This window comes from Colius striatus, chromosome 4 (assembly GCF_028858725.1).
Source record: "Colius striatus isolate bColStr4 chromosome 4, bColStr4.1.hap1, whole genome shotgun sequence".
In the NCBI taxonomy this organism is placed as follows: domain Eukaryota; kingdom Metazoa; phylum Chordata; class Aves; order Coliiformes; family Coliidae; genus Colius; species Colius striatus.
The window spans coordinates 86,601,606-86,622,244 of NC_084762.1; the positions used below are offsets into that span (position 1 = coordinate 86,601,606).

General features: G+C 43.8%; 1 long non-coding RNA gene across 1 annotated transcript in view; it reads left to right on the forward strand.

The window, feature by feature from the left end:
- LOC133625392 (uncharacterized) overlaps window positions 1-17,758 on the forward strand; it is a 25,454-nt gene extending 7,696 nt beyond the window's left edge. The window contains exons 2-3 of the long non-coding RNA XR_009818696.1: window positions 16,889-17,013; window positions 17,118-17,758. This is a non-coding gene — a long non-coding RNA (uncharacterized LOC133625392). The remainder of the gene's footprint in view (window positions 1-16,888; window positions 17,014-17,117) is intronic.
- The last annotated feature ends 2,881 nt before the right edge of the window (window positions 17,759-20,639 follow it).

Below are 20,639 nucleotides of genomic sequence, written 5' to 3' on the forward strand. Positions count from 1 at the left end.
TGTGGCTACAGAGAGAGGTTGTAGATGCCGTATCCCTGGAAGTGTTCAAGTTCAGGTTAGATGGGGCTTGGAGCAACCTAATGTAGTGGAACGTGTCCCTGCCCATGGCAGGGGGTTGGAGCTAAGTGATCTTTAAGGTCCTTTCCAATTCAAACCATTCTGTGATTCTATAATTCCATGGTTTGATGGCTGTGTGCCCACACCTCCATTTTAAATGGAGAACCACCGAGAAAAGTGGCTCCTTCTGTGACGCTGGTTGTTTCTGTGCCAGACTATGAAGCTGATCATGTCAGAAGACCTGGCCATCCTTGGAGTGTTAACACACCTGGGGATCTGAGGGCTCTGCTCTCGTTATCCCATCTTTGGATGTTTGCTGGTTTGACTGGGAGGTACTGGCCACAGCTGCTTCCCACAAACATTTCTGCAGGTCTGTGGCGGAGTAGAGGAGCAGGAGTCAGATGAGTAATCCACCTTATCCTTTGCCCTTTAGACTGGGAAGCAGGTTAATATTTTTCTCCTTCAGCCAATGGAAAGTGACAGAGAAAGAAAGCCTCAAACCGCCTGAGAAAGGTGATGTTCAGGGCTTTCCACTAGACCTGTTCCAAATGCAGCAGAGCAGGACTCATCCCCTCATTGTCTCAGTGCCACAGGAGGAGCAGCTGTGGGGTTTGTACACAGCCACCTGCATTGGGAGAACCTTGGGCTACCTAGGGCTCACAAAATGTTATCAGAGGGTGGACAGGGCTTACCCTCTGCCTCATGTCGCATTTCTTGTTGTCCACAGCCCTCGCCACAGACGGATGCACAGAGTGAACCTACATCTGCCCCAGATGTGCCATGAGCATGCCTATGGGATAGAAATTTGCTGAGCTAGATGAGGAGGAAACAGGCAGATGAAGGACCTACTCTGGGGCATCAGTGTTGATGTGAGGCTTGGGGAAGGTCATGGGCTGGAGGTTGCATCAGTCTGAGGCAGCTTTGGACACACTCCCCAACAGACTGAGGCACCAGCAAAGTCTTGTGACAGTAGTATGACACCCTCGAGAGCACTGAGTGTACTTTAGCAGTGGATTTGAACTTCTAAAGAAGGTAAATAGGCCTCCAGTCTCCATTTGTGAATAGAAGCTACTTCTACCTGTTTCACTGAAGGGCTGCAAAGATAAATAAACCCATTAAGGTCCTGAGGTGCTCAGAGTTCCTGCTAACAAGGCCCATGGAGAGGAAGATCACTGGGTAGGTGCTACATTTTTCCAGGTAGTAGAAGGGTCTGAATTTGAATCAGCTTCCTAATGTCCACAGTGCTCAGGGAGGTCCTTGACTCCTTACCCAGGCCTGCGTCTGGATATGACCTGCAGCAAAATATCTGCAGCACACACACTGAACACCTTCCACGGAGATGATTTTCAGTTGATAGCAAGCATCCCTTTCCTGTGACTCACTAATCATGCTGCTGAGACCTCTGAGGCTGCAGGGAACTAGATGAGCCTAGGCAGGCTGAAGTCACTCCTGTGGATTTGTTCATCACTGCCTGCAACCAAGAACCATCTCCTACACTGGTTAAATGCACAGATTCTTGGGAGAACCTGCTCAGCTTTGTCGACAAATAGCAGGCACTGTGGCTGCTGTGTGAAACAGTTACTGCCCCTTTTGCAGAAAGCATCTGAGCATGAGGAAATACCACTGTGCATCTTGTTTAAGAAAGCATCAGTATTATCTTTGTCTTCCACTAAGCTCTTTCGGTTGGTGCCTGTGGGATGGTTATTCCCTTAGTCCTCTGAACTAGGTAGATGGAAATTGTATTCCTGGTAGAATGTACTGCCAAGAAAACTTTCAGCCTGCTGGATGGCACTGCTGGGTTGGATTCATAACGTACTCTCTGGATAATGATGTGTGTGCTCATAATAATGACTTTAATACCTGCTAGAACTGACAGGTGTATGTGTTTGCCTTTCTGGAGACTGATGTTGTCCTACCTGATTGTGTGAGTTGATTCCAACTAGGGAAAGAGGATGGCTGAAGCAATGTACTGTTCATTGCTATTTCATTCCATTTTTTTTCTCTTCCTTTCCCTCCTTCTCTCCCTCCCTCCCCTCTTCCCTTCCCTGGGCTGCTAGGCAGGAGTCTGACTGATCACATTGGCTGCTTCAGGGAAGCCCCTTGGCCATTCCATTTCATCCATCTCCACTGACTGTCAGAGCATAGGAGGGAGGCCCAGGGCAGGGCTCTGAGTTCATCTCAACTCAGCAGCACTCAAAGCAGTTCGGTGATGCTTTCCTTGCTCACATGTGATATCAGCTGCAGACTGCACCCGATGCTCATGCTCACAGGCATTTCAGACAGTCTCTGTGTATGTTAGAGTTGTCAGCTCCTCACCAAATCCCTTTTCTTGGCTCTTTCTGTGCAGTATGGCGTTCTCTCCCTCTGTTTTATGGTTCCACATGAAGGAGATAACAGCATGAGCGAAGCCGTGAATAAAGATAAATCATTTCTAGGGGAAAATACAAACACTCGTACTTTTTGGAAAGCAGCAAGGCCACCATGCCAAGGGACCAAAACACTGTAGTCTGTGTCTGCAACAATCAATTGAAATCTCCACTGTATCAATTTCAAAGTGATTTCAGTGCAAAACTATTTGGCAGTGCAGTTTTTGTATTAGGATGAGGAATATAAAGCCACATCTTTAAGGAAGGTACAGCTTCCCATTCTTCACCTGAAAAGTCTTTCATTTGTTGATAGAAACTAAATCCAACTCATAATTGAGGGAAAGACTCCAACTGACTTCAATGGGAGGTGAATGAAGTCATGTGCATTGTGCTCTTTCAAGGATGCAATGATTCAACAATCTAATTCTACTGGATATTCTCCCTTCATAGCATTTACAGTCCACTGATCCTAAAAGTAGCTAATCAGAAGCAGGACAGTGTTATTTGCTGGTATAGAGTAGAAGATTAGGCAAACCAGTTTCCTACAGTCTGTGTCATTTTGTTTTATGATCTAGCAATAAAATCCAGGTGAAGGGAGTGTCTTCAGGATAAGATGTTATGACATGTAGTTTGGTTAGAACAGGAAAAATGAGAAATTAGTCTGATTTTGGATCCTTTAAAGAAATACCTTCATGGATGTGTTGGGCAGGAAAGTCTTGTGAAACATCACTCCTTTTTCTTTTGTTTTCCCATTTCGTTCTTCATCCATGAAGAACTCTGAACAATTCATGGCCTTTTAGAGTCTCAGTTACACCTTGCAGACTGTGTAAAGCCAAATAATAGCCACAGTTCAAGCACATCCTTCCAAGGCCAACTGCACCCTGGGCTGAATTAATAAGAGTATAGCCAGCAGATCAAGCAAAGTGATCCTTCCTCTCTCTTCAGCACTTGTGAGATTGCATCTGGAATGCTGCTTCACTTTTGGGCTCCCAAGTGTGAGAAGAACAGTGACAGAGACAACAGACAAAAGCTGGAATCTGGAAAACTAAGTTTTAAATGTTTTTTTTATTTTTAGCAACAGGGTGGTCAAATGTGGGAATAAATTGCCCAGAGACACTGTGTAATCTCCACCTTTGGAAGGGCAAAAGATTGGACTGGATACATCCCAGAGCAACTTGATCTAAGTAGATCTGCTTTGCAAAGGAGGTTGGATTAGATGACCTCTTCAGGTCTCTTTCAGCCCAAATTATGATTCTGTGATTTTCACAGGACACGGTAGATCTGCTTACTAATAATGCCAACTAGATCCAGTAAGTCCAATTTACAGCTTCTTTCAGCTCCATCCTGGAGCCTGACTCCATGAGAACTAGGTAAAATGTCCTTGATTTGAAATTCCATAAAGAGATAATACCTCTCAAGGCTCCCCTTGCCTAAATACTGAAGTTCTGATTTTCCTGGACTTCAAAGGCAGAAACACTTTTCTGCCCGGAAATGTCTCTGTATCGTTGCCTGAGAAAATACAACTTCTCTTATCATTGCAGATATACTGGAACATCTTAGCAACTGACAAATCATGAAACTGCTTCCCTGACTCTCCCCTAGCTGTATGTGTGCTGTAAGACTCTGTCTGCACTCTATCCATGGTGAATAGCACCCCCTTAGTTACTTTGTGGTGGCAGCCAGGGAACCTTGTTACTGCCTTATGATAGGACTGGCAGGCTTGAGCAGTGATGCTCTTCTTCTGGTCAAGGATTTCATGAATTCCCTTCCCCATTAGAAATTCTGCCATATTAGTACTGATGGGCTGAAGTCCAAAATCTGAACTCAACACAGGACCAAAACGGCTGCAGATGATCTCTAAAGGTCCATTCCAACCCCTACCATTCTATGATTCTATGATATGCATTACAAATCCCAAAGAAATGCACAGCTTAAGGCCAAAGTTTGCCTCCATTCTTTACTGATCTAAACACGACTGTGGGAAGGTGCTATTCTTGTAAGCAAGACTGTGAGAGCTTGGCTCTCAAGGAATGTGGTCTCTCTGATACTGCTGTGGTCAGTGCTTGTGATAAAGGGCAGCTGAGTGACATCTTCCACGCTGGAATGAATCACTGAGTGCCATGCATGCCTGGGGTTCTCTAGCATTCTTGAGGCTAACCTGGTTCATACCACAAAAGAGGCTTTGAGAAGTTGATTACATAGGTTTTAACTTTTCCAAAAAGGTTTCTCTGTTAAAAGCTTCTGATTGGGAATACCAAACCCTGCTGTTGCTAAGATTAAGGTATTTGTTTCTTAGAAATGGCTTAGAAAGCAGCACATGGATTATTGTTCCTTCTTTAGCCAAGTGGAGTGAAGGTGCTTAGAGAAAATTGTGCTTCCAGTAGGATCAGTTTTGCACGTGATTTTAATAATGACTTTGGAGAAGAGGGGTAAGACCTAAATTTTTATATTTGTAAGTCATATGAAAAAAAGGAGCAAACTACTTACTACTAGCATACCAGTTTTTACAGGCTGGTTTAAATGCAGATAGCAGAAAGGACCTCCTGTGTTTTTGGTAAAAATGTTGAGTGTGATTTATTTTTGCATACTAATGGGAAAATTCACCATGATCCAATTTACGGGGTTTTATTTTCTGGAACAGAGATCTTTTCCCACTTTATTTCAGTGTCATTTCCCCTCCCCCTCCCCAAGGCTAATGTTGTAAGCAAAACAAAATCTGACTAATTAGCTCAGCCTTAGGAAGATTGTAAATACCTATCAGGAAATAGAAGATTTTTTGCTGATGCTAGACAATGACCTTAACTGTGACCTGGAAAGATCATGCTTGTAGTTTGTGAATGAAGTTAGCAACCGTGCTGTGGTGTTTCTGCCCTTATTATGAAATGCACATCACAGATTGTGTCTAATTGCACATAGTGATTTTATGATATCTGTGGCTACTGAGCCAAGACTCAGATGTCAGATATCAGCATTCTCTCTATAGTTAAATGCTGCTGCCATGTAATAGGTTCTGTTTATCTCTCCTCTGTCTTCCAAATTGCTGTGTCTTGGGTCAGTGCCCTAAGTTCATTTTTTGTAAATTCCTGACCAAAGTGATTAGCTCTCCCATTTGAAAACCAGGATGAATTAGTGCTGTGTTATCTCCCATTCTGAGAAGCATGGTCCCAGCTTTTATCATTATCACGGGGCTGACTTGTGCAAGGTTTCAGCAGAAAGAGACTGGTGGAATTACTTCAGGAGGTGGTATCCAGCCCTTTGCTTAAATGAAGACAGGAATATTCAGAGGTTAGGGGATGCTTTGTGTGTTTGGAAACCTGGCAGAAGTTAGAACCATGACTGTGGAGAAAAGATCCATCCTCATTTCCACCAGCCTCAAATGCATGTCCTTGACTTGAACTCAAGGTGTACTTGCATAATAAATGTGCAATAAAGAATGGATAGTCATGTTTGGAAAAGTTTAAGAGTGTGGGGTTGATGCCTCAGGCAGTATCACCTTTACTATACCAACCTTAATCCTCTCAGCCAGTCCTCTCTGTGCCTACCAGACTCCAAACACCATGACCTGTTTCTGTAGTGCAAAAAGGCTCTTGTGGTGCCAATACCTGAATGGAGCCCTCTGTAATGGCCTCTGTCTGTTCCTCTCCCCTCTGACTTTCTCAGATCACACAGGATGCCAACAAATAGCAATACTTTTGCAAGGTCTATCCACCAGTGACAGATGAATAAGATACTGCTGAGGGCAATTGCCTGGTGCTCTGTCCCATTTCTGTTTTTCAGACAGTCACTACTGCCTACAGCCACTTTCTGTCTTTGGCATATATGATGCTAGCTGCCAGGAAAAAAACTAAAGTACTGGGCTCCTTGCTGTATATCATCTTCATGCAGCCCTGTACTGCTCCCGGTTTCCAGTTTCACAGCAGTTTTTGCAATGTTTTGTTCCTCTCTTATGCATTTGGTACTGGCAGTAAAATGTGGGTTGTTCTCAATGTTTAGCACCAAGTCCTACATATGGAAGTGATTTATCAACAGGATTACAGGCTGGAGGCCTGTGGAAATTGGACTCCAAGGTCCCATAATTCTTTGGAAAATGCGAGCCTCAGTAGATTTTGCCTCCCAGTGGCTGTCTGTTATTGATAGCCTTATTCAAATATTATGTTCAGATTGTAAACAATGACCAGTTTTTCAACTTTATACTTATATAGGTGCAGCTAATTCAAGTCTTGATCGTGATACTTCTTTCGTGTCAGTCCTGTCTTCTTTTACCCTCAGTCTTTGTTTCTTTTATTTTATGCAAGAAAGATAATGTCTCTTCCCAAATACTTCTTCCATGCAAAGTACTACCATGCAAAGTCAGCATCACTAAGATGTTCTCCTGGAAACATAGAAATGTTGATGTTCAGAACATTCTGACATGACAGATGAGATAGATGGGCACTTGGGACAGTACTGTCGAATCTCCATGTCATTTATAACTTGTGCTGCTGCTCAGTGGATGAGACAAAAGAATGATGTAGTTCTCCCAGAACCTTCTTAATTACTGGACCTATGAGAAGAGAAAGAAATAATTAGTACAAGTACCCAGTGTAAGACATCCAGCTGCTGGTTATTTCTTTCAAAGGAAGACCATGGTCTGCACTAAGAACCATGCTCAGTGGAGTAGTGTGCCTGTTCTTGAGTCTGACAGCAAGGACTGTAGTGTTATTTCTGTCTTAACTGCCAGTGTTTTCCCCTGCCTTCTCTCATCTATCTCTTATCTAGCCTCACACCAGAGCTTGCTGGCCCATGAACATTGGTGGTGCTCTTGATTGCTAGACAGCTTGCCTGCTGAGCTAGAGGTCCTTAAATTCCCCTGGGCAACATCAGAGGTCTCAGGCACAAAGTGAGCTGGAGGAACAAAGAGACTGAGAAAGTTGAGATATGTCTCCCATGACCCCATGAAGTTTAGAGAAGCATCTGGCTAAATTGCTCTTTACCTTTATTGTTTTATATCCTTTTTTTTATCTTCCTGTCAGGGCACTGTCTCTTTCTTTGAGAAAGTGAAGAACAGCAGGCACTGAACAAAATCAAAGTGGTTGATAAGCATCTCAGTGAACTACTTGGGGACTGCGGTCAGTAGTCACAGTAAAGCTGGCTGGTGGCAAGGGAGGTGTGGAGACTTTTGGCTAAGACAAGCTGTTAACTAGAAACTCGAATAAAATACCTGAGAAGTGATCAAGGGTAAAATTTACTCCTAAACTGTACCAGCCCTGTTTTGGACTGGAATCCTTTGATATCAAAATACACATCACAGACTATCCATAAATATTTTGGAACCAGCAAATTTAGGAGGCTACTGTGATATAAATAAAAGAAATTTTGAGGGTCTTGAAGTGAGATTAGCAGAATTCCTACTGACTTCAGCAGGAACAAGTTGAGGCCTTGAATTATTTGGCTCATAATTCTTCAGTGAGACTGAAAGAAGAAGAGTCTGCGATTTTTTGATCTAAGATTTTATTAATGTCCAACTAGAATGCTGTTTAATCTTTAAAACAAATACCAGAGCTCAGAACACATCAATTGTTTGGATTCTGAGCTGAGTGTTACACTTTTTTCTGGACAGGCAAGTTACAATGAGAATAATCATTGTCAGAATACTAATGTGATGTAAACTAATGTAAAGATATTTATTCAATGGAATGCAATTACCAACAATACTCTGTTTTCTGAACAGTGTGACTGTAATCCAATTTAGGCTGTTTAACCCCTGGTGATTTGTTTCTGTTTGTATTGTGATAGGCAGGATTGCTGGGGGCAGCAAAAGGGAGAGTAAGGGGAAATAGCACCACATGTAATCTGAGATCTTAATGACTTTACTAAATCTACATAACCACGGTGCTGTTCATCACAGTTGTACTGCTAATTGAATTTTAAAATAAGGGTAGATCCCACATTCACTTTCTCCCATCATTTTATTTTCTAATGAATGCTTAGTCATCGGTTAAAAAAAAATCCTTTATGGCTTTAACCTGAAGTTACATTAGGACCTTGGATTTCATTCAAGACAGGATTGTCAGGTACATGGTAGTGAGTGACAAAGAGGATGTACAAGGTGACTTTCATGACCAGCTTCTCTTGCAGAAGTTTTCCTGACTGAAGGAGTTGCAGTAGAATCCCATGGGTAGAGGACAGCTTCTCTCCTTCAGAGGGAGGGGGAGCATGGGAAAGACAGAGCGTGGGGACCTTGCTGCCGGCAATTTCAGTAGACTAAAAACCTTCAGCTGGATACTGGTACATTTATTAGCACAGAGGAGTGCCCCTGAAACTAACACAGTTTCTGTGCTTCTGAAACTAGTACAGAATACGTTGTCAGCACAGATAGAAGTCTTGAGATCTCGTCTTTAAAGAAAATAACTGCTATGGTAATCATAGAATCAAAGAATGATAGGAGTTGAAAGGGACCTTTAGAGATCATGTAGTCCGACCCCCATGCAGAAGGTAATCTAGTTTTAAGTGCAGGGCTGAGCACAAGCATATGCAGACTGGATCCTGAAGGATGGAGCAGGATTCAGTAAGGAGAACAGGGGGTCTTGAATATTCTGCCTCTCCCCAAACACCAAGGATAACCATCACTGTAGGGAGGATGGGCCTATTTTGCAGAAACTGCACAGAGCTCTGATGGCTATTGAGCTTGGAAGAGCTTAGGGAATAACTATTCAGACCTCGAGGTCTATAGCTAGTCACATATCTCTCACCAACATCTACAGCAAAATTAAGCCCTTTAGTTCCAAAACCCAAAATGCAATGTTTCATCACAGCATCAGGTAAATATGGCCTGGACATGCACACTGCCAACTCTGCCTGTCTGCACAGGACAGAGCTTTAGGTGGGTTTTCATCTCTGCTTCCCTGGTCACCATAAGTGAATATCTCAACAAAGAACTGCAAAGAAAGTGGGAGGAATGAGATAGAATGGAGGCTTTGCTAGCGGTTCTGGACATGCATTTCTTGAAGGTCTGATAATAAGATATATCAACATTTGTTTGCCCAGTTAGTTTTGTGCAGAGGGATGTGTTCACCCTGTGGCAGGCTTAGGAAGGCTGCGATCCAGTGTATCTCCTGGGGCTACCTGAGCAAATGAGTTCTACTTTACATTCCCTGTTCCTGGCCCCTGCCTCAGTTCTTGAGGTCTCACTGATTTAACCAGCCATAGCTGTCGAAGCCCTAGCTTCCTAGCAACTGATTTGAGAGCTCAGTATTATTAATTGTGTGCATTGCAGCAGAGACCAGAGTGCACAGCTTCATTGTGCTTAGCACAGTGTAAATACAGCATAAGAAAACTATGCATGGCCCAAGGAATGCATGACAAAGGCTACAGCTATCTGAAGGTAATTTCCCAGAGACAGGAAATGTCCAAGCAGAAACCATTGTGTAACTTCTTGCAGACTACAAAGCACAGAAAAGCAGTTGTCTCAAGAGAAATGGGTCCTGGATGGGAACCTGAGTATGATTTACAGCTTTAGGGCATTTGCCCTTTGATTCAGGTTTTTGTGTCACGTAAGCATCTATCTTGGGGAAAAGATGCTAGCTGGGGCTTTGCTCATATATGCTGTTGGTGTGTCTGTAGGCTTGCAATGGTAAGAGGGACATAGAAATACAGCGTACAGAGCAGGTAAGAACAGCATAGTTATGACGGAGTGGTGCTAACTCCCAGGAATTCTGCATGTGAGAGATTTGCCAAATCAAACCCTTAGTGTTTCCAGCAGCCATTCAACCATAAGAACTTAAGCTGTGAGTGAAAAGCACACAGTGCAGTTATTATTCTTTAAAGTCCCAGGTGAGCTGTTTGCTTTTTCACTTTTAATTTTTAATATCATTTGTCTTGTGAGTTTGTATGAGGCATCCCTCCCCAGCCACTTACAAGTGCTGCAGGGATTCCTGACAGGATACAATGAGGGCTCACCACATCAGTGAGCTAAGGAAGAAGGCAGTCGTGTTCCATACAACAGTCCTTACTTAGGCCCAATTGGATTTAAATTACATGCCACTGGAGGCTTTGTACACAACATCTGTAATAGCAGAAGCACCGGCAGAGCAGAGTTTCAGGTTGACAAATTTTCTCTCTCTCTCTCTGGACTAGGTTTTTCTCTCGTCTAAACTGGATTCTCTTCTCTGACTTGCACAGTCCATGTAGTTTTAAAGGAAAGGAGAATCAGGGCCTTTCTTTCCTTCACTGGGAAAAACTTATCCAGCACATGGCTGCAAAGCTAACCTGTCTGTACACTGCCCAACCACCTCCTCTTCAAAGTGCCATTCCCATTAAGCATCCTGCTCAGCTTTGAAGAAATTGAAGCATATGGCCTGTGTGAAAAGCCAGGCATTCTTTGCCACTTCTCATAACCACCAAGCTTTGAACTACCAGTGTTTCACAGTGCAGCTGGGGGTCAGTTTCTATTCAGTGCATAGGAATTTGAATCATGGTTTCATCTGAGCCACTTTGGACTGGTGCTAGACCTTCATCATTTCTACAGACTGACAGTGTGAATTTCACTTTGTGAAGATTCAATACACAGATTTTGAAGTAATGTTTTTGGCTACGAAGAGAAAGGCCAGGATCAAGACTCTTACCTCCCCAATGCAGACTGATCCTCACTAAGATGAGATTTCTTCCTCCCTTGATGTGCTTTTATTCTACTCCATCTAAGAAGGTGTTGGTCTTGAATCAGTATTTAATACACAAGAATGCTGATGTCATTTGATTTCCACCTCCTGTTACACTCATTCTTTCATGGTTTGGTCCTGACATTTGACTGTAAGACGGAGATGGATGAAACCTATCGTCTAGCATCTTTCATGTGTTCAAGTATCAGTTATCTGGCTATAAGGGCTTATTCCTTGTGCAACAATGATCTTTATCCTGTGTGACTTGTGACCATGCCATAGTGGTTGGCACTGCTTTATTCATTGCTGCAGCGACGTAATTTTTTGTCAGGTGGAGCCCTTGACCATAATTGCCAGTAAATGAGCAGGAATAGATTACTGCATGCAAGGGAATAGAGCCTTCAGGATTTGAAGAGATAGGATTATTTTTTTTCTTTTTGAACAGGAAAGGGGAGTTTATCAGGATTTGTTTCCAAGTAACTCCCTGTCTTTACCCACCCTGCATTCACCACTGACTGTTCTCAGGCATTTCCTAATAATCACACCAATAATCATTGTATCTCTGCTGCCTCATGGATCTCCTGCCTCCACTGGGATGGAAGATCATGCTTCCTTGCTAGCACACCAGCCTTCAAAAATTGGTGTGCTATCTCCAGGCTTATCTCTAGCAAGCCTAGTTTTATCCCTTTACCTCTTCAAATCTAGTTTAAAGCTCTTTTGATGAGTCCTGCTGACTCTTGCACAAAGATCACAGAATCACTGAATCTCAAGGGCTGGAAGGGACCTTGAAAGATCATCTAGTCCAACCCCCCCTGTCAGAGCAGGACCACCTAGAGTGGGTCACACAGGAACTCATCCAGGTGGGTTTTTAATGTCTTCAGAGGAGAAGACTTCACGAACCATCTGGGCAGTGATCTTTTCCTCTTTTGAGACAGAGGTACCTTGACTGTCCCCAGCAGTCTTAGTGACAGGTAGATCAACCTGTGATCAAAAAAGTCAACATTCTGCTAGTGACTCTAGGCTTGGGCCCAAGTATTGGTCTGTTGGCTCTTCATGTTTCTTTTCTCATCATTCCCTGCAACTGAAAGTACAGAGAACACTACTTGAGTTTCAAATGTTTTTCAGTCTGCAATTTGCAGAGATGAACTCCTATTTTCAGAAACATGGAGGCTAAAATCCTCATTTGAGAGGATGTTAGGAGTCAGAGACACATTTGGCATCCAGTTAGATCTCAAAGTTTTGCAGTCCAAGCAAATTTTGCAGCTGGGCAAGTGAAGTGCTCTGCAGAGGCTTAAATGGGAATATGTGATGAAGAGAGCCTATAGAGAAAGAGCTTACTAGGCAGAAGGGAAAAGAAAAAGAAATATGTTAGGAACATTTCAGGTTGTCCATGCAGAAGCAAAATGAGGTGGAAGAAGAGATTTTTGTACCCTGTTCACCATTACCATGGTCTAAATGGTTTGTGTGTGCTCCAGGTTGTGTGAGGGAGCTCCTTCACCTGCACCCAATATCTCTATTCCTAGCATAGTTCCTCCTTATCCTTTCACTTGTTACGAATGGGTGTAATACTGCAGAAACAGCTGCAGGGAAAGCGTTTTGTCGCTCATTTGGTGACAGGATGAATGTGGAAGAATCCCTTACCTTTACACCTAAGGAGCTAAAGAAGTACTTGCTACCTCCTCCTCCCTCAGCAAAAGCAGCAGCTGAGGAAGGTTGAGGAGAGATATAAAGATGAGGAACTACTAAAGGTCCTTTCCAACCCCTACCATTCTATGATACTGCTAATTTGTGCATGTCTGTGCCTTGATGCACACCTCTGCTGGAGATGTGTCCATGAGCTTTGGATCATTGCTGCTTTAACCCTGGTGCACTTTTCATCGACCTGCGCTCTAAAGCTCCATTCATAAATCTTTTATAGAGTGTGAATAAGCTGTGGGGACGCCTTAATAAATGGTTCCTCACATAAAGTTTTATTCCCCAATAATAATTAGCTTATTAGTAAATCCCTAATGGCATTACTAAGGAGGTCATTATCATTATCCTTGTTTTATATCTGCAGAAACTGAATCAAAGAGAAAGTCATCCACTAAGTAAGATTTGTGGATGCAAACTCCTGAGTAAAGGCAAATACTTTAGTAGGTCACAGGACTAATAGGTACCTGAAAGCTGGTTAATCAACCAGTGTAAACAGAATGTAATAGTACAGTGATATCTTCTTGGAAAGTGTTTAAAAATCATCTAGAATAGTTACTTGTTTCTGTGAGCGATTGTCAACATTTGATAGTACTAACTGTTCTTCATATACACATAGCAGATCCCTGTAGTGTTCATCTTTAGGAATCTACGTAGTTTGTGAACCAACAGAATTTGTGCTCTGATCTCCTCAATTGTTAAAAGGTAAAGTTTTTTCACTCAAAGATACCCTTTTTTATTTGGATTATTCCTGATCTTTTTGAAAATCATGCTAGAACACTTGATTGTTTGCTTTAACAGTCCATTACTGACCATTAAAAAACCTACTGCTTTCTCAATATATGGGACAACAAAATGCAAAGTGAAGTTAAATCAAAATAGATATCATGAAGGCCACTTCAATGATTGCATCATACAAGGCAGTATGCAATTCAATGAAAGAGTTTTGCATGCCTTTTTCTGACACATAACCAGGGTGGATTTTCAGTATGTAAGGATTCTCCCTGAAAAGAAAAACTATACTATGCCCAGTTAGATCTGGGCACCTACCTATTCTTTAAAGTGGAGAGAGAAATTTAGACAGACAGTGCTTCATGTCAGCCCTGTATCACAGAATCATAGAATGGTAGGGGTTAGAAGGGACCTCTAGAGTTCATCTAGTCCAACCCCCTTGCCAAAGCAGGTTCACCTCAATCGAGTCACACAAGAATACATCCAAGTGGGTTTTGAAAACCTCCAGAGAAGGAGACTCCACACCCTCCCTGGGCAGCCTGTGCCAGGGCTCTCTCACCCTTGTCACCTGTATGATGATGCTGAGACTGTAGCTCCTCCAGGTTGCCTCATGGCTGTAGGAAATCACTAGCATTGGAAATTCAATACCATAAAATTAGTGTAAGTTCAGTACATTACTGAGCATTTCCTCAATCTCTTGTTTATGAATGGTGGTGAAAGTAGATGCTTAACCATGGGATTTATGACATCTAATGTGCTGAACACTGAGTCCTATGACTCAACGAAGAGGCCAACCAAGAAAGGATTGTTTGAGACTGTCATATGGGCTTATCTGCCCTGGGACTTAAGAGTCTGAAACTTCTCATGTTAAGGTTTTCTATTTGGACACTCTTAGAATATTTCTGCCTCCATTTTGCCTGCTGAGGTAGTGATGAGAGCACCCATTTAGGAAATGGCATTTGGAGATTTGTCCTTCTCCACCTGAGGAGATTTGACTCTGCACTTCATGAAAACCTTGAAACACCAAGGTGTTACAGAGTCTAAGACATCAGTGACGTGAGCAAAAGTGCCCTTTCCTCATCACCAAGTAGCAGGGTGGTCAGAGATTTGTTGCTGCGATGGAAAGACAAGAGCAGAGAGAGCAACCTCTGTAGCAGCCAGTGCCAAAGCTCCTGTCTGATTCCTGGAACTCTACTCGTTGCTTCCAGATATTTTTTTTCACTTGTTACCGTTTTTATTCTTTCAGTCCAGGCTCTCTAATGAGGAAGGCATAAAGAGTTGTGGGAGCAGTGTAGATTCCTCAGGCTGTCCCTTGCCAGCTGAACATGCAGAAAAACTCATACACCATCCGTGTTGCTCAGGGGAGCTGGTTAAGGTAGGATTGTGTGTATGAAATGGGAATAGTTAATGCCTGTGAAGTAGTTTAAAACATCTAAGAACAGCTCGGACTTGAAGCCTGCTGCTCCAGAGTAGTGCAGAAACACACAAGACCCTCTAAGAGGAATTTTCCTCTCCCTTGGTCCAGAGCCTGCCTGGAAGCTGATCCCTTCAGTAGAGGTTTGCATGGGTGGATAGATGAGCATCCCCTGCAACACTGAAGTGCATAGCAAATACCAGCACTAAGAGTGTGACATGAATAGTTTGACATGCCGGTAAGGACAACACATATCCCCACAATCACTTAAAATTCCATGCCTGGCAATGAGGTAGAGAGGGTTAATTAGGCTTATAAGCTGAGGGAGCAGGAAGACCTTTGGGAGAATCTTGTAGACAAGCAGCAAAGCATATGACCTCATTTGAATTTTCCTATTAGGTTTCCTCCAGAGATCTCAAAAGCATCCTCTGATTACTCCCTGAAACTTTGTTGAGGTTTCATGTTTGCAAGCACAAGACACTTTCATTACATTCTGATGCTGCTGCACATGCTTTAATTAATCAAACTGGTGATTACAAGAAAGTAGGTAGATCCCTTCCACCTCCTTTTGTTTGTTAGGATGAATGATTCCCCTGACTCTTGTGAAAAACAATCTCCCATCCTTCCTTTGGAGCCTTGTAGTGCTTCTGGTTGGAGCTGAAATGGTTGAGACTGGAACTGTTAGACACAAGGCTATTCTTCTGTGAGACTTTCTAGCCTCCAAAAGGCTGTAATAGGAGCCTGACCTGTGTCTCCTCAACCTTCTGCTCCCTACCATTTTTTTCCCCAAGTCATAGCTATGGTGCCAGTACAGCACATTTCAGTCCTGCAGCTTTTTGATCAGAGAAAGGTAGATTTCCCCACAGTACACTGAGATTAAAGGGCAGCTAGTCAGTGCTTATCAGCCTACAAGGCTTTGCTGGAGAAAGAAAGGGAAAAGACAGGAAGAGTCCATAACTTGAAAGCCAGCACCAATTCATTTCTTGACCCTGATGCAAACCCACTGCTGCGCATGGGGGATCGTTCCACTGGCTGTAATAAGTACTGGTTTCACAGCAGCATCATCTCTGGGGGAGCACAGGAAAGAGGGGAGGGAGATTACATGTTGCTGTGTCCGGCATATGTCATGAAAAACAGTGTAAGGGGAGTCTCATTTGAACACTCTAAACCCTCCTGCCCCAGACGTACAGTCTATTTCTGCACAATAAAGAAATCTTTGCTTTCAGAGGGAGCAGATCTCTGCTGTCAAGGAGCAAATAATAACCTTTCATCCGTCCAGGCAGAAATCATGCTTGGAATAACTCACTCTGAGGGTTACCGTGGCTTTCATTATTCCTGCAGTACCAGTTTCTTGTGGCAATGACACCAGGAAATTCTCCTTCTTCCTTTTGGGCAGGGCTGTGATGCCGAGTCACGACCTTCACACTGTGGGTTGCGTGCAGCCCCCACAGAGCAGCCACATCCCGCTCACTGCATCACTGCCAAGGTTCCACGACACGCCTGCGAGTGAAAGCAAACCAGGGGGATTTCTGCTGAGCGCTCCAGACACGCGGCCACAGCCCAGCATACAAATGCGAGCGGCAGGCTGACGCACCTGTGCAGCATGCAGCCCCGGGGAATGGCAACAGGGGAGCAAGCCCTGAAGAGCAGGATAGCTCCTTAACTCAGTGCTTTAAATAATAGCAGTGGGGAGGGGGCTGGTGCTGAGAGTCCCTGTAGTATGTAATGTGGTTTAAGGACAGGCATGAAACAGCACTTGCTTCTTTGCTTCTCGGGTAGCAGCCCATGGCAAAGCATCAAGGAGGGCATAGGAAAGAGGTTATTCAATTTTTTTCTCCTTGGAGGTTTTGGACTGATTAAAAAGATTTTTTTTTTCTAGGAAAGCAGCAAAAATCCAGCCATACATAGCAGGGATAAAAGCATGCTTGACTCTTCCGATAAGTACAATAGCATTTAATATCTTTTCTGCTTGGCCCAATATTGTATCACAGGCATCACGGGTGTTGTGCTTCCCAGCATACACTAGCATTCCTTCAAACAAACGTTCACTGTAGCAGAAAGTCCAAGAACAGGCTTACTCCCTTGAGGATCAAGAAGAAAGCAACAGCGGAGAAAGGTACGGTAGCTATTAATATTAATGTTAAAGGGAGAGGGGGGAGAGAGGACACAGGAGCAGTGAAAAAATGTCTACTCATGGCTTTGATGTGTTCATTTTCACAGGACCGATAGCAGCATGGAGAATACGGAAAGGAGATAAAGAGGAAAATGAGGAGGTGGCGGTGAGCAGGAGGCAGCTCAGAAAATTGCACAAGCTGTGGGGAGTTTTTTCGTCTAGACACTCTCACACGGCAAAGGGAATGACTGCCATCTGCATCTCCCATGAAAAAAAGGAAGGGAGAAAAGGGATAGGGCTGAGACGAAAAAAGAAATCCACCTGCGTGTCTCTCAGTTTGGCTGTGGTATGGCTGAACCACACTGAATGCCTGCTGTGGGAGGGGAGAGAAAGCCAACCGAGGTATTGTTGTGTCTAAGGAGCTGCAACAGTAGGGAGCGTGTGAATCCTCATGCGAGGCTCTGTCCTACTGACACAGTGGGAAGAGGAGAGAGGGAACTATTTTAGTCCTGTTGAGGCTGCTACAGCATAAAAATGGAAGTAATTAAAGGCCTATTCTAGTCTCACTTAAATCTCTGAGTCTTCAGGCCAGAGTTATTTTCATTACATTGCTTTAATGGCATTGCACTGATGTTTAGACTGTGTTGGATTGTTTAATTTTTTAATTTCTTAACCTGAATTTAAGAAATGAGCCAGCACTTGCTGTGGCAATGCACTCACTTGGCTGAAATTCCTCCTGCAAAAGGTTGTTTGGGTCCCATGAGGAATTTTGGTAAATCTTGAGCAGCCGCAGCATAGCCAATGTCTGGGCAGATGGGTTGCTGCGTTGCACTGTGGAAAGGGCAGGCTTCAGTCCCAGCATTAACTAAACCAAAGCCAGACTGGAAATAAGAATGACTCCTGCACCTTAGATAAGGTGATTGCTTGATAAATAATGACCACAGAGTCCCGTTGACCTCTGTTTTTTTCACTGGAAAAAAAAAATCTCCAGTGGTTAAAAACAAGACCAAAATCTAGAGCAAGAGCAGGAAAGGTTTCCTGTAACAGCAGCACTGTTTGCTGCCCATGCTGTCCTTGGTGAAGGCTGCTGTGGCTGTAAGCAGCGACAGGAGCTGCTTTTTCTTGCTGCCGTGTTCATCCCCAATGAAACTCATCTCATCTCAGCATCTCTTGTAATCTTTCTGTTCTGAGGTCCTCCTGTGCAGCCACTGCAGCCTCACGTGGTGTCATGACAAGTCTCATCTCAAGTCACCCGAGCCTGTGAGTGTGTCTGCACCTCCTCAGCCGGCACCTGTCCAATGTGGGACTTATCCCACATCTGCATCCTCACATGGCCTCCCAGCAGCCAAGACCGTCATCATGAAGAGATGGGGCTCTTCCCAAGCCCAGATTTCCGTCCTATGAAGGCTGCCTGAATTTCACTACAGATCCTTCAGGGAAGTCAACATAAAGAGCAAAGACCTTGATGCTGGTTTTCCTAAAAAGGGTAAAATCAATGTTTTTAGCCTCCTGCATTAGACCTCACAGGCTTTTTGAGATCAACCAGTTTGTACAAGCAGAAACACAAAGTCTTCTGTTGTCAAAGTCAAGGAAGACCCTTAGCAGTGTCCGTTAGCTGTAAGTGACCACAGAAAGCAGAGCATAGCAGGAGCTTGGCACAGAGGGACTGCCATGGGAAGGTGCCTCAACCCCCTTGCAAATGTAAATGAGCATTCACATCCCATCAGAAACTGACAACCTGCCCAAAACCTCTCAGTCCTTTGCTCTGGAACCACCAAAGATCGTTGCTCTGCAGACCACTTACCCCAAGAAGGGAAAAGATGTGTTTAACCAGCCTGAGTGAGAGGAACTAACTGGCTGTGCTCACAGGGAGCACTGAAAATGCCCATAGTAGGGGGGCACTGGTAAGGGTACTATATGCTCATTTAGTGATGGGGAAAGACATCTCCCTGTCTTCCCAGGAACAAGCAATAAAGATCAGAAAGGACAGAGACATTAGAACTGTTTGGGCACAGTGATACATTTAAGGGGGAGGATCATTTTCTGGTGTGTAGGGGGTGAAATCAATTCAGGTCAGGAACTTCAGCCTACATATTTTCACCCGTAAGTGGTTTTAACTGGTTATATTAATTTTCAGTGACTGACTGAATGCTACAGATCTATTTTAGACCTTAGATCATTCTTATTACTCCATGCTGAATTTTCTACAGTACCTGTTTCAATTCCTGAAAGCTGTTTATCCAACTGGACACAGGAAAACTGATGAACTCCTCTGCCTCTGAGCAGAGCAAGAGAATTACAGACAATGTGTCTCATGGGCAATTTGCCCCTTGATTCATCTCAGTGGGAGGCTGGATTACGTTACATCTCTCTTCTGAGCCTAGTTTCTACAATTTATACCATTCCTGTAACCTCTGCAGGGATACCAGTCACGATCATGTAAGCTCATCAGACCTGGTTTCTTACTATTGTCACTGTGTGTCGTACAATTCCATAGATGTGCTAGAAATAAAAGACCTCTTCCTACAGCCAGAGTCTACCAACCTCATGTAATTCACCCTCGTAAGCTCTTGGCTGGTGAACAATGCCATCAGCTTGCCATGGCTGGCCATGTTTGCATTCTCTTTCCTCCCTGTATGTTGTTGGAGAGCACAGATCATAGAATCATAGAATCACTTTGTTTGGAAAAGACTAAGATCAAGTCCAACCACTAACTTCACACTGCCAGGCCCATCACTAAACTAAACCATATCCCTCAGCACCTCATCTATGTGTCTTTTGAATATCTGTAGGGATGGTGACTCCACCACCTGCTTAATAACCTTTTCAGTGAAAAAATTCTTCCTAATATCTGATCTAAACCTCCTGTGGTGCAACTTGAGCCTATTTCCTCTTGTCCTATCATTCATATCAGAGAGAACAGATCAATCCCTATCTCACTACAACTTCCCTTTAGGTATTTGTAGAGAGTGATCATATGTCCTCTCAGCCTTCTCTTCTCCAGGCTAAATAACCCCATGTCCCTCAGCTGCTTCTCATCATACTTGTTCTCCAGACCCTTCACCAGCTTTATTGCTCATCTGTGGACATGCTCCAACATCTTCTGGTAGTGAGGGGCTCAAAGCTGAATGCAGTATTCGAGATGCAGCCTCACCAGTGCCTAGTACGGGGAGACAATCACTCCTCTGGTGCTTCTGGTCACACCAGTGGCACAGTGTGTGAGTGGGCCTGGGCGCTTTACTGGGCTGTGGGTGCCCCACAGACTCCCAGCAACAGTAGAAAGTTGAGCTGCTGACTGTCTCCCAGCACTCACTCTTTTCAGTGAATTGAAGCTGGTTATTCCCTGTTTTGGCTCATGGAGTTACTTGTCTGGTCTCGTAGCATGGGTATTTACAATAAGCTAAGAAAGAGTTTGAAGAAAGAGGGCAGGAAGGACACTTCTGTTCCGGGAAACTGCTCAAGTCGGTTTATTGCTAATGAGCAGTTAGTGTCAGTTACTCACTGACAGGGGCACATGGAACACTTCCTCTGGGCCTGCTGCTTGCCCATGCCATACTATAAGACTCAGTAAGAGGTTTAAGTTAAAGCAGGTGAGTAATCATGTGTGCTTGTTTGTAGGCTGGGGTGAA